The sequence below is a fragment of the Misgurnus anguillicaudatus genome, chromosome 24 (genome assembly GCF_027580225.2).
Source record: "Misgurnus anguillicaudatus chromosome 24, ASM2758022v2, whole genome shotgun sequence".
In the NCBI taxonomy this organism is placed as follows: domain Eukaryota; kingdom Metazoa; phylum Chordata; class Actinopteri; order Cypriniformes; family Cobitidae; genus Misgurnus; species Misgurnus anguillicaudatus.
In genome coordinates, this window is record NC_073360.2 from 45,009,084 (window position 1) to 45,022,190 (window position 13,107).

The window sequence follows — 13,107 nt, forward strand, 5'->3', positions numbered from 1 at the left end:
TGTTAATTATCATCATAAGTTACAGCTGTCTGTCATTATTACTCGCCCTTTATAGTTTGCCCTCATGTGCCTGTCCATTGTCTGATCTCGTCTGCATGTACCGTTGTCATCGTGTTTTGCTGTCTATCGTCATTAAAGTCCTGTAAGTTTCTGTAATTCCTGCCTTTGTCATCTTTGAGTTAAGAGAACTGTGACACCAACAGAGCAGCGCTATGCTCAAGTAGAGAAGGAGGCATTAGCTGCAACGTGGGCTTGTGAAAGGTTTGGCTGTTTCATCCTGGGAAGACCATTTGAGTTGGAAACTGACCATAAGCCGTTGGTGAGTCTGCTGGGTGGGAAGGCCCTGGATGACCTCCCACCAAGAATCCAAAGATTTAAAATGCGACTCATGAGGTACAATTATACAGTCAATCATGTCCCTGGCAAGAAACTGTGGACAGCCGACACCTTGTCTCGTGCTCCCCTAAGAACCGCAAGAGCACACACAAATACAAGCCTACTAGAGGACACCAACATCTATGTTGATTCGGTCATCAGCAACATTCCTGTCAGTGGAGATTATCTGAGCAGCTTACGCAAGCACCTAAAGGCAGACAGCACATGCTCTGCACTGATGGAGTACTGCACGGACGGCTGGCCTGACAAAAGTGAATTACAGGGAGCGCTGAAACATTACTGGCCTGACAGAGCAGTGCTGACGGTGCATGATGGATTGCTGCTGCGGGGCACAAGGCTTGTCATCCCATTTGCCTTACAAGGGGATGTGCTGCAGAGACTGCATGAGGGACACCTGGGGGTGACAAAATGCAGAGGCCGGGCCAAACAGACGGTATGGTGGCCAGGTCTCAGCAGCCAGCTGAATGACATGGTACTGAAATGTAGAGCCGCTGATGCCAACGGAGATGCCGGACAGGCCTTGGCAAACTTTGGGAGCTGACCTGTTCACGCTGAAAGGCAAGACCTATCTACTAGTAGTAGATTACTTCTCAAGGTATGTGGAAACTGCCCTGCTGTCACCCACAAGGTCCACAGATGTGGTGGTGCACCTGAAATCCATATTTTCTCGTCATGGTATTTGTGAATTCCTTAAAAGTGACAATGGTCCCCAGTTCTCTGGTAGCACCTTTAAAGCCTTTGCAGCAGAGTATGGCTTTGTGCACATCACGAGCAGCCCCAAGTTTCCCCAAAGCAATGGGGAGGCGGAACGCGCCGTACAGACTATAAAAAACCTGCTAACAAAGGCATCAGACCCATATCTTGCTTTGCTGGCCTACAGAGCAACCCCTCTTCAGAACGGCTATAGCCCAGCCGAGCTGTTGATGGGGCGGCGCCTCCGCACTACAGTTCCTGCCCTTCCAACCCTGCTGAATCCAGTTCTGCCTGACTACAACATGTTGGAGGCCAAAGAAAGGGAGAAGAGGAGGAACGACGCAAAATTCTTCAACAAGAGACATGGTGCGAGAAATCTAGAGCCTCTCATACCTGGGGAGGATGTTTGGATCACCGATGCACGAGTCCAGGGCACTGTGCAAGATACACACAACACCCCTCGCTCTTATATCGTCCAGACGCCTCAGGGGACACTGAGGAGGAACCGGCATCACTTGGTGCCACTGCAGACCAACAGTGGGGTTATCGACGCTGATGAGTCACTGGTGGGAGAAAATCCATCAGTGACAACATTACCAGAGCCAGCTCCACCAGAGGGTCCCACCCCAGAGACTGTGCGGACCAGGTGTGGGAGAGAGGTTAGAAAGCCGCAGAGACTTGATTTGTGATTTTATTTAAAAAAAAAAAAAAGGAAATTGTGTGAAGTTGTTCTGCTTTACTGTGAAGTTGTTCTGCTTTACTGTTTACATTTGCTGGGAACCTGAGAGTAAGTTTTGAAGAACACAGCCTGCTAAAGTAATAGTTCAGAGTATGGTAATGTGTAAGTTATTTATTTCTGTTTTGTATGTGTGAAACAGGGACAGATCAGGGACAGGTCTTCCAGCAAAAGGGCAGAATAAACCCCTTAAGACCTGCAGAGACAAAGGTAGTCCACCCTTTGTTCTCAAAGAAAGGGAGATGTGGTATTATGGAAGTAACAGAGGTGACGTCTCGGGAAGAGGCGTGGTCGGGGGAGGATGTGACGTTATGTTGTGTTAGGGAAATGTTATGTTCATGATAACATGTGTACTGTTGTACCGAGAGGCTAAATAATAAAGACAGTTGTTGTACGTCGTTGTACGAACCTCTTTTATAAGAAACGTGACAGTTCTCTTACAAATGAATTATTACAGTCTCGTCCCCAAAACAACTAAATTGTTCCTAATTAATGGCTACTGAACTCCCCGTCAACTGGATTGGTTTATTGCTGTTCATGCAAACTTTTCTCTTCACAAAATCATACATTTATTACAAGCTTCTGTGACTGGAAACACCCTGAGAGGATATCTGACCACGAAAAGAGTGCGGATCACAGACGTAACATGCTTGCTGTAATAAAAAGATCAAAACAAATATATGTAGTCGATGCTTCGATTTACTAGCAGATGAAGGTCGAACAAAACTACTGAAAGGAGGTATTGAGGCGTGTAGTAGCCGCTGTCAAGTTTTTGGGAGAAAGGGGGCTTCTGTTTTGAGGGCATGAGGAAAGACTAGGATCGCCACACAACAGAAATTATCTTTTAGTTTGACTCCTTTATACAAGAACATTTAAAGAAGCATGGACAGAAGGGTTAAGGTAAGCCCTCCTATTTGTTGTCTTGAATCTGTGAAGAGTTTATATCTTTAATGGGCAAAACATTAATGGGAACATAATAGCAGCTGAAATACAACAGGCCAAATATTTTTCCATAATTGTAGATTCAACACCAGACCTCTCCCATGTTGATCAGTTGACATTTATTTTTAGATTTGTTAATGCTAAGGGAAGAGTAGTTAAAAAGATTATTTGGATTTGAGCCCATCCATAGCCACACAGGTGCAAGCCTTCCTGAGTGTGTATTAAAAATGGTGAGAGACTTGGGGTTGGACTTGTCAAGCACAGCTGAAAATGCAAAACCCTTTAATTCATTACTGTACACACCCTGTGCCACTCATTCTTTGAATCTCATTGGTGTGAACAGCATAGATGATTACTGTGATGAGATCACATCATTTTTTAGTCATTTACAATCTCTTTATAACTTTAACAGTGAATCCACTCATCACTGGAATCAGGTATTTAATGACAGTGACATTCACATTAATTTAACCCTTAAACCTCTGTGTGCCACATATGAAACCGTACGGCCGACTCCACCAAAGCTCTCTATGAAAACTACATTGCAATTAGAAAAGCACTTGCAAAAATTGCTGCAGATTGTAATGAAAAAGCAGACAAGACGTGATGCTGCCGCACTCGCTGGTAAGCTAAATAATCTGGAAACAATGATAATGACTACACTGTGGAACCGGGTGCTAAGCAGATTTAAGGCAACAAGCGTTCATCTGCAAAAAGACAACATGGACTTATCCACTGCTGTTGAACTATTGCAGTCATTACACTTTTATGTTGGCACTATGAGAGCAGTTTGTTGAGGTAGATGAATCTGCTCGTGCTTTCAGTGTTACTCAGACTTATCAATATGATGTTTGCCGGAAACGAAAGAGAAAGCTGTTTGTGGATGAGTCATCTGACAAAGATGAAGTATTATTTACTGATGTAAGTCAGAGATTTAAGGTCGAGGCATATTATGTAATTTTGGACAGACTGAAATCATGCAAACGTATTGATGCTTACAAAGAGGTCTATGATCTTTTTGGTGTTCTCTTTTGCAAGGACTGTACAGAAAGTGATGATAAACTGTCATCCACTTATCCAGTGGACTTAGATAAAACTTTGACTGATGAACTGATTCAGTTTAGACATTTCCTAATGTTTTTGTTGCACTTATACTGTATTTAACTTTGTCAGTATCTAACTGTGAAGGAGAGAGGTCTTTATCTACTCTAAAGTGAGTGAAAAATGAACTTAGGTCAACAATGACCCAGAAACGTCTTTCTGCACTTTCCCTGCTTGTCATTGAATCTGAACTGGTTAGGGACATAGATATTGAAGACATCATATTCCAGTTTGCTTGTTCAAAATCCAGAAAAGTGCAATTGTAAATTGTTTGAGAATTTGTGCATAATATCACTGCAATTGTTTTGTTTGTGTTGTTCAGTACATCAATGTAGCATTACAGCACTGAGTATTGCACATTAACTACAGATGTTGTTATATGCCAGATTAAAGAGTTGTTTTTTGTGTTCAGTTTAACAAAAGTGACATGTTTATATAGATAGTTTTCTTGTGAAATGTAATAATTACTAATTCTTACAAAATCTTATAAATGATTAAGTGGATTCTTGCATGATCATTTGTGAGGTGGGTCGAGGTCTTAATACACCACTGCTTATTTTTAGGACTACAAAACAATACATTGTAATTCATTTTAATATTGCTTCACCAGATCCTTGCATATGAGACAGCAGGTGTGCCAAGCAGGTTTCACAAGGACTTTTCATGTGTAATTCGTAATGAAAATATCTTACCATTAAACTTCATAAATCTAGTAGAGATAATGATTTTATGTGTACTCAGAAGATGTGATTCACTGTTAACTGTGGGGTGCAGGGCTGTTATGGTAACAGGATACAGGGTGCTATGAGAGGGATTGTTTATTCAGGTTAGTAAATTAAAGCCAAAAAAATTTAAAAAGTTGTCTACTCTATTTATAATGACAGATATTAGATTTTATTTATTTTTATGAGACAGTTTTGATTTCTGGAAATATTTAATACAGAATATGACAAATAATGCAGAATCCCCAAAATTCAACATTCTGTTGATTTTGCGCTCTTGCGAACAACTGTATGGACTTACTGGCAGCCGACATCTAACTCCAGATTGTACAATCAATATTTTGTCTCTGGTAAGCCCTCAAACTAATAAATGTGACCATTTAGTGCATTAGATATGTGTTCACTGCCAAGACTGACACAAATATGCCGGCGGGCATGGTGGAAGTGACGTCTTTGGTATGCATAAATTGCTAAATTAACCATGAACATACCTGATAGCTTTTTGTAGATGAATTCTGGTGAGCACGCCAACAACACTATTTAACACCAAAGTGCATCTGTTCATATTAAAAACAGCTTTTAATTGCTCTTCTCCGCATAGGTTCATGATAAGAATGTTGTCAAGCCTAAGTTTTGATTCCTACTTAAACAAATGAAGTAATATAACCGCACTTACCAAAAAAGCCACACAATAATCCCGTAAATCTGCTCTCTGTCCATCCTGACGGACAATTTAAGCGGAATCACAGAAATTAACAGATGGACTCTGAGCAATTAAAGGATGTTTACATACACATGACTTGTATTTGTCAGGGATGGGGAAGACAGAACCCAAGTGCAGACAGCTCTCAACCAAAAAGACTTTTATTATATAACAAAAACTAGTGATGGTCGCTTTCGAAGCACTGCTTCATGAGGTTTCGAAACATTTATGAATCTTTTGTTTCAAATCAGTGGTTCGGAGCTTGTTTCAAACTGGCCCAAGTCACGTGATTTTAGCAAACGAGGCTTCATTACGTCATAACTGTTTCGAAACGTTTCGAAAATCCGATGGTTCTCCAGTAGGGGGAGTTGATCACATGACCAGTGTCTAATAAGTTTAGGTGAACTCGGGTCAGTTTTATTATGAAAGTTCATAAAACATTTATCCTTCTGACTAATAACACTGCCATGTTGTCTACTTTTTGTTTATAGACATATTTAATGACAAAAATGTGCATAATTAAAAGGGCAGTTAGTTTTATTCATTTGTTTTCCCTAAATAAAACTAAAAACACATAATACACTTTTAACTATGTCTTAATTAGGTTAAATACTTTTTTTTTAACATATTTTAATAAAAATCTTGCTATTATTTTGTAAAAAAAAGTTTAAAATGTTTCGACACATCTGCTTTTACACTATTTTGACCAGCAGGGGTCGCCAGCGTGTGTGGGTTTCGAACTGCTTCGAAAAACTGAATCAATTTTCGAAGCAATTGGTTCAATTGATTCGAAGCTTCGAAAAGCTTCGTTTCTCCCATCACTAACAAAAACACCCTCGAGGGGGTAAACAAGGCAAGAATATAAATGATAACATACAACAAGACATGGCAAAACAAACCAGGACCCATGACAGTGTCAAACGTGACACACACAATGATCCAACACAAGACATCACACACAATGGCTTTAAATAGGGAAGAACTAAACTAGGGAACGAGGACACACATGTGAAGGGCATAAACTAATAATGAATAATTAACAAGGCAACGAGGGGGCAGGGTCAAGACTTAAGACAGGAGAGCACGAGGCCACAACACAACAGTGAGGGCTGCCATGACCCTGTCACATGAAACACATAAGACATACAGGGCTGACAGGATTATGACAGTATTAACAAAGTCTGGTTCATTTGGAAATATTGCCTTGTGTATGCAAACTGAACCAACATTGTAGCCATGTAACCCCCGGTTTCAAAACATAGCAATCGATCTACAGGTCTGAAAACACCCTAAGATTAACTTTTATGATCCACTTTCAATGTTGACTAGTGTCTATAAATCCATTACAGATGTTATAATCTCTATATAGTCTCACTATAATCTATATGTGATTTCTGTCTGAACATCAGATCACAATCTTACTTCAGTTTCTTCAGTTTACAGTCAGGATTCTTCAGTACATCAGAGATCAGCTTCACTCCTACATTTCCAAGTTTATTCAGAGACAGATCCAATTCTCTCAGGTGTGATGGGTTTGATCCCAGAGATGAAGTCAGAGCAGCCCAACCCTTATCTGTGATATCACACTTCATCAACCTGTAGAGAAGAGAGACATTTTTAATGAATTATACAAAACGACAAAGTTGGTACAGAAATCTCTAACCTCCATCTCTTCATGTATTGTTCCTCTTTCAATCCCTCAGTAACTGAGACACTGTGTGTTTAAATGTCAAATAAATCCATCACACAGCTGACTATTAGTGTTAGATGTCCTAAACCACATGAACATTTCTTCATAAATCTGTATTGAGTTCATGACTCACACTTGTAATTCTCATCAGGTATTTGATGTAAAAATCTTCCTCTATTACAGGAGGAATATCAGCTGGAGATAACATAACTCTGATCTTACATTTAAAGATGTTACAGTGTTTAAAGATCAATTTCACTCAATCTATAAAAACATTATTAATGTCTGTGTCAGTGTCAATGATGGATCAATGTTTTTAATCATCTTTATAAAAACAACACGACGAGGAAAAAACTCTTCATACAAAATAATATCAGCAAAGATTTCATCAAAGAAACACCAAACTACATTTTCTGACATTTTAACAGAGGAGTTTTGTTGCACGTTGTGAAGGAAATTAAAATTAATCATAACTTATTATAACTAACATGTCTTTTCCTTACAGGTTTAAACATTTGTACTGTATGCTTTTGACAACAAAATGTGTTGAAATGGAAAAAGTACATGTTTTATGTACTGAATAATGTAAGACTTTACAATAAGGTTTTGATTAAATCATGATCTTATTTCCTCAAGTGTTTGTGTTCATAAGATGTTGTCTAACTCTCAGCTAACAGAGAAAAGTTCTAAGAAAGTTCCCTGAAAGTTCCCAAAAACGTTCTGCCAACACAAAAGTGTCCAGTTTTCTTCATGTTTTTAAGAACGTTTTTTGGTTGTCTGAACAATGAATGTTACATTCTACCATTTTCAAACGTTATGACAATGTCATGTTTAAATGTTCACATAATGTTTTAAACAACAACTGTTTTATAGACGTGTTTGCTTGTTATGCAAATGATAGAGAAACATTGCATTTTATTATTTTAAAACTTATAAAAGAAATATCATAAAATGATTTTTTTACGACCTTTAAATAAACTCTCTAAAATTATTTCAGTGGCAGAACAACTCCTGTATGAATTCTACTGCAACCTGATTAGCCTCCTAACTGCTACAGCCACAATCATAAGTCACGTGGTTGGGATGGAGAACACAGCCCCGCCCTTCCACCTGCTCCAGAAAAGTGTCTGATACCAGGTACTGTTGTGCTTTTAAACCTCATAGGGGAGCCGAAAGCCAATCTTAGATGGAAAACTACATAGTGTTGCTTTAATATGTAAACAGTCATGTGATTGTTTTTAGTTTTACTTACTGAAGGTTTTTGGTTTCTTTAATCACAAGCTGCAGTCTCACAAGAACTTCTGTTGTATTTGGATGTCTAGTAAATTTAAATAGTTCAAGTTTATCCAAATGCTGCTCAGACGTCAACAACACAAAAACTAAAGCTGCCCACTGTGAAGAGGAGAGTTTGGTCCATCCTACTGATGAAGATCCCACATAATCTTGAATCTCCTGCAGCAGTGAATCATCACCCAGTTCATTCAGACAGTGAATCAGATTGATGGATTTCTCTGGAGACAGATTCTCATTCATCTTCTGTTTAATGTACTCAACAGTTTTCTCTTTCTTGTAGGAGCATCTTCTCATCTGTGTCAGTAGATCCTGTAAGAGAATCTGATTGGACTCCAGTGAAAGACCCAGAAGAAAACGCAGGAAAAGATCCAGATGTCCATTCTTACTCTGTAAAGATTCATCTACAGCTCGATGATGTAACTCAGATAATGAAGGCTGTTTTAAAGTTATAGAAAACCGACCTGGTTTGAACACATATCTGTTGTTGTTTGTGAAGGAGATGTGAGCATAAAGAGCTGCTAGATGTTCCTGGATGCTGAGATGAACAAAGCAGTAAACTTTCCCCTGATACAAACCAAACTCCTCTCTGAAGATCTGAGTACACAATCCTGAATACACTGATGCTTCTGCTACATCAATGCCACACTCTCTCAGGTCTTCATCATAGAAGATCAGATTGCCTTTCACAAGCTGCTCAAAAGCCAGTTTCCCCAGTTTGAAGATCATGTCTTCATCTTTCACTTTCTTCTCATAGTCCTTCTGATGTTTGATGTTTGTCTGAATGATCAGGAAGTGTGTGTACATTTGAGTGAGAGTCTTGGGGATCTCTCTTCTCTTTGCTTTACTCAACATTCTCTCTAGAACAGTGACTGAAATCCAGCAGAAGACTGGGATGTGACACATGATGTAGAGACTCCTGGATGACTTCAGGTGTGAGATGATTTGATCAGACAGACTCTCATCACTGATTCTCTTCCTGAAGTATTCCTCCTTCTGTGGATCAGTGAATCCTCGTACCTCTGTGACTCGATCAACACACTCAGAGGGGATGAGATCAGCTGCTGCTGGTCTGGAGGTGATCCAGATGAGAGCAGAAGGAAACAGATTCCCCTTGATGAGGTTTGTCAGCATCACGGTCACTGAGGTTGATTTATTTTCATCACAAAACTTCGCTTCGCTTTTAAAATCCAGAGACAGACGACACTCATCCAAACCATCAAAGATGAACAACACTTTATATTTATCACTGGAGATTTCCATTTCTTTTGTTTGTGGGAAGAAAAGATGAAGAAGATCTAAAAGACTGCGTTGTTTGTCTTTCATTAGATTCAGCTCTCTGAAAGGAAGTGGAAATATGAGGTGGACATCCTGATTCTCTTTCTCTTCAGCCCAGTCCAGAATGAACTTCTGTACAGAGACTGTTTTTCCAATGCCAGCGACTCCCTTTGTCAGCACACATCTGATGTGTTTGTCTTGTAAAGTTTTAAAGATGTCATTACATTTGATTGGTGTCTCCTCTGTTGTTGTTCTTCTGGATTGTGTCTCAATCTGTCTCACCTCATGTTCATTATTAATCCCTCCACTATCACTCTCTGTGATGTAGAGCTCTGTGTAGATCTCATTCAGTAGTGTTGGGTTTCTCTCACTTGATGTTCCCTCATACAAACGCTCATACTTGTTTTTTAGATTTGATCTGAATTTATAATAACTGTAAAAAGATTTTCACATAAATTAAAGAAGTACATTTATAAAGACATAACTGAGATAAATAAATCATGTGTTAATACTATCAGCTTTTTGTTTATAACTTCTCAAGTGTTTACAGTTAGTTGATATCCAAACTCTAATAGATTTAATGAACTGACAAAATCTGACTAAAGTACAACTGTATGTTTCAATCATAATCTACTAAATATTTTTTATAAAAATGATATAACTGTCATTGTCATCACTTTTAAAAAATATAGATGTTTATGTTAACTGATCTAATAGGTTTATGTAATGAGATAAACTTTGCGAGTACACCTTCAAAAAAACATACTACTCCAGAAGCCTGATCTCCCACATAGCATACGGATGTGGGCCACTTAAGGCAATGATCAGTGGTGGCTGGTGACTTCTTTTTTGAAGGTGCATGATGTGAAGCTCTACACAAAATGTATTTAGCCCGTCATATGTGTGGCTCGTCATTTTAAAATATGTGTTGTTGGGCGTGTCATGTGAACCATGTGCATCATGTGTCTTTGTTAAAATAATTGCCTGCTACACATCTAAAGAGTTTATTATAAAAGAGACGCTCAAATTTCCCAGATACTCATTTAATCTCATGTGTAATCAGCGTTTAATGTTATGTCGGTGTCTTGTGAGTATTTTGTGAATGTCTCTTTCATCATGATTTTTTTTTTTGCAGCGTGTGCAGCAGGCACATATTTTGATGCACATGGTTCACATGATGAGCGAACACATATTTTAATATAGCGAGCAACACACAAATTTTGAATTTGTGCCCCTCGGAAGAGAAGTCACTGGCCGCTATTGGCAATGATGCAGCACTGTTGACCTTCTTCTGGCCTGTATGAAATAGATGTTAGCCTAAAGTAGCCCACTCTATAAATAGCAAATAAGACTCAAATATCTCAAATCATATGTGAGCCTTTTTAGGGCAAAAATATGTTTCTTATGGTAAGGTGTTATCTGGATCTAATCCTAAAGTGGCCCATATTGAAAAAAGGAAATTTTGCCCAAACATCACATAACAATTATGGGCCAGTTTTGGAAAAGATTTGTCATGGTAAGCAAGTTAATCTGAGTGTGAGCCGAAAGTGGCCCAGATATGTATGATATAGCAAATATGGGTCAATTATATAGCAAATATGGCAAAGATATGACACAGCACTAGCTACTCTAAAAAATGTAAAGGGTATTTTAACCCAGTGTTGGGTCCATGTGGGGCAACGCTGCCCCTTGGATTGTAATTTAACCTATGCTTGGTTGTTTTAACCCAGTGTTGGGTCAAATATGAACATTTTCTGGGTTAATTTAACTAAACAGATGGGTTTGTCCTTTTTTGACCTAACTCAGCAGTTTCTGAGTGTATTATGATTAAACATAGCTTGGTCAGATTTGGCAACAATGGTAAGCACTAGCTAATGTGGGTGTGAGCCTAAAGTGGCCCAGATGTTATGTGGCCCACACATTATAAAACATATCTTGACCAGATTTGACACAATATGCACTAGCTTTTCTTTGTGTGAGCCTATAGTGTCCTGCATATGTTGCAACACATTTTGCCCTCTTTTGTTAAAACATTATCTGGGGTAAATTTTGGCAAATATATGGCACAGTCAACAATCGCTAATCTAAGTGTAAACCAAAATTGTGCCACAAATGGTAACTCTTTAAAGATAGTTTCTGTTTGCCAGTAACTTACTGTAGATTTAAATTATGAACTGGCAACAGTTTGTTGAAAGTGAAATAAACATTAAAGTTTTTATCTTTACAGAATAAAACTAAAATAACAGCCTCATGCAAAGCATTCTGGGAACCAAAATATGAAGGAAAAACAGAAAAAGGTTGATGAGGATTTCTGGTTCCCAGAATGCTTTGCATGAGGCTGTTATTTTACAGTAGTTTAACATTGTTCTTCAAGTTAACCATTCTTTCATTTATAAGTCATACATAATAAAAACATGCTGAAAATGTTTAATTATAATGCAATAATTACAGTTTCATAACACTTTTAATATATCAAATTACATGATACATTAAACAGTGCCTTTAATATTGTATGTAAACTAAATGTTTTTGTAAATACAGACTTGAATAAGAATACCTGACTCTTGAAGAATCATCTCCATATCTGAATGTTTGTGAAAAAGCCATGAATCATTCAGTCACATCAGTCTGATCTCCACTGATGAATCTGATCACCTCCACAGACTCTGAATAAATCTGATGGCATATTAACACATTAATATTCTGCTTTAATTAGAAATTGTTTATAAATCTGCACAAAACCTCCCAGCTAACAATTTTTGGTTTTCAAAGCGTTCCCTTAACGTTAGTTTTTGGTTTCCAGAGCGTTATTTTTCAACGTTTGTTTTTGGTTAGCCAGGATTTTTTTTTACGAAAATCGAACGTTATTTTTAGGTCAGCTTAACGTTCTCCCTTTGTAAGAATAATGTTCCCGTTTAAAGTTATTTTATAGTTAAAAAAATGTTCTCCAGTCTAATGGTTATTTTTTGGTTAAGTTATCTTTAGGTTATTTAACGTTTAGTCTGTAACGTAATAAGGGCGTTATTTTATGGTTCCTAAAAAATAACCAAACGATAACCAAAAACTAACGTTAGGGGAACGTTCTGTGTTTGCTGGGCTGTTCAATCGCTGCTTGGGACAAAAATCTATTAAGTCATTGAGTTTTACTCATACTTTTGATTTTGAGAACATCATACAAGATGCGGTTTAAATGAGCGCAAACGTTTAAAAAATATGACCACAAAAAAATTCAAATAAAATGCATAAATGTTAATATATTCTTATACTGAAAATGAGAAACACTTTGATTTGAAACTATGAGCCATTTCAGATTGAACATTTATATTCTGATCACTCACAGAAACTCTGATCTGATCTGTTGAGTCTGATCCAGACAATATTAATGAACTTAAACAGAAAACAATCAGACACAATCAGACATTCTGATATTAATAGACTAATTCAGTCGTTCTCAAACTTTTTACACCAAGTACCACCTTGGGAAATATTTGGCTCTCCAAGTACCACCATTATTTAACCAACATTAAAATCCAGAAGTGAAGTAGGCGTAAATATT

At 38.0% G+C, this 13,107-nt stretch overlaps 1 pseudogene; it reads right to left on the reverse strand.

The window, feature by feature from the left end:
• LOC129437111 (protein NLRC3-like) overlaps nt 1–12,944 on the reverse strand; it is a 433,660-nt pseudogene extending 420,716 nt beyond the window's left edge.
• Nucleotides 12,945–13,107: the final 163 nt, after the last annotated feature.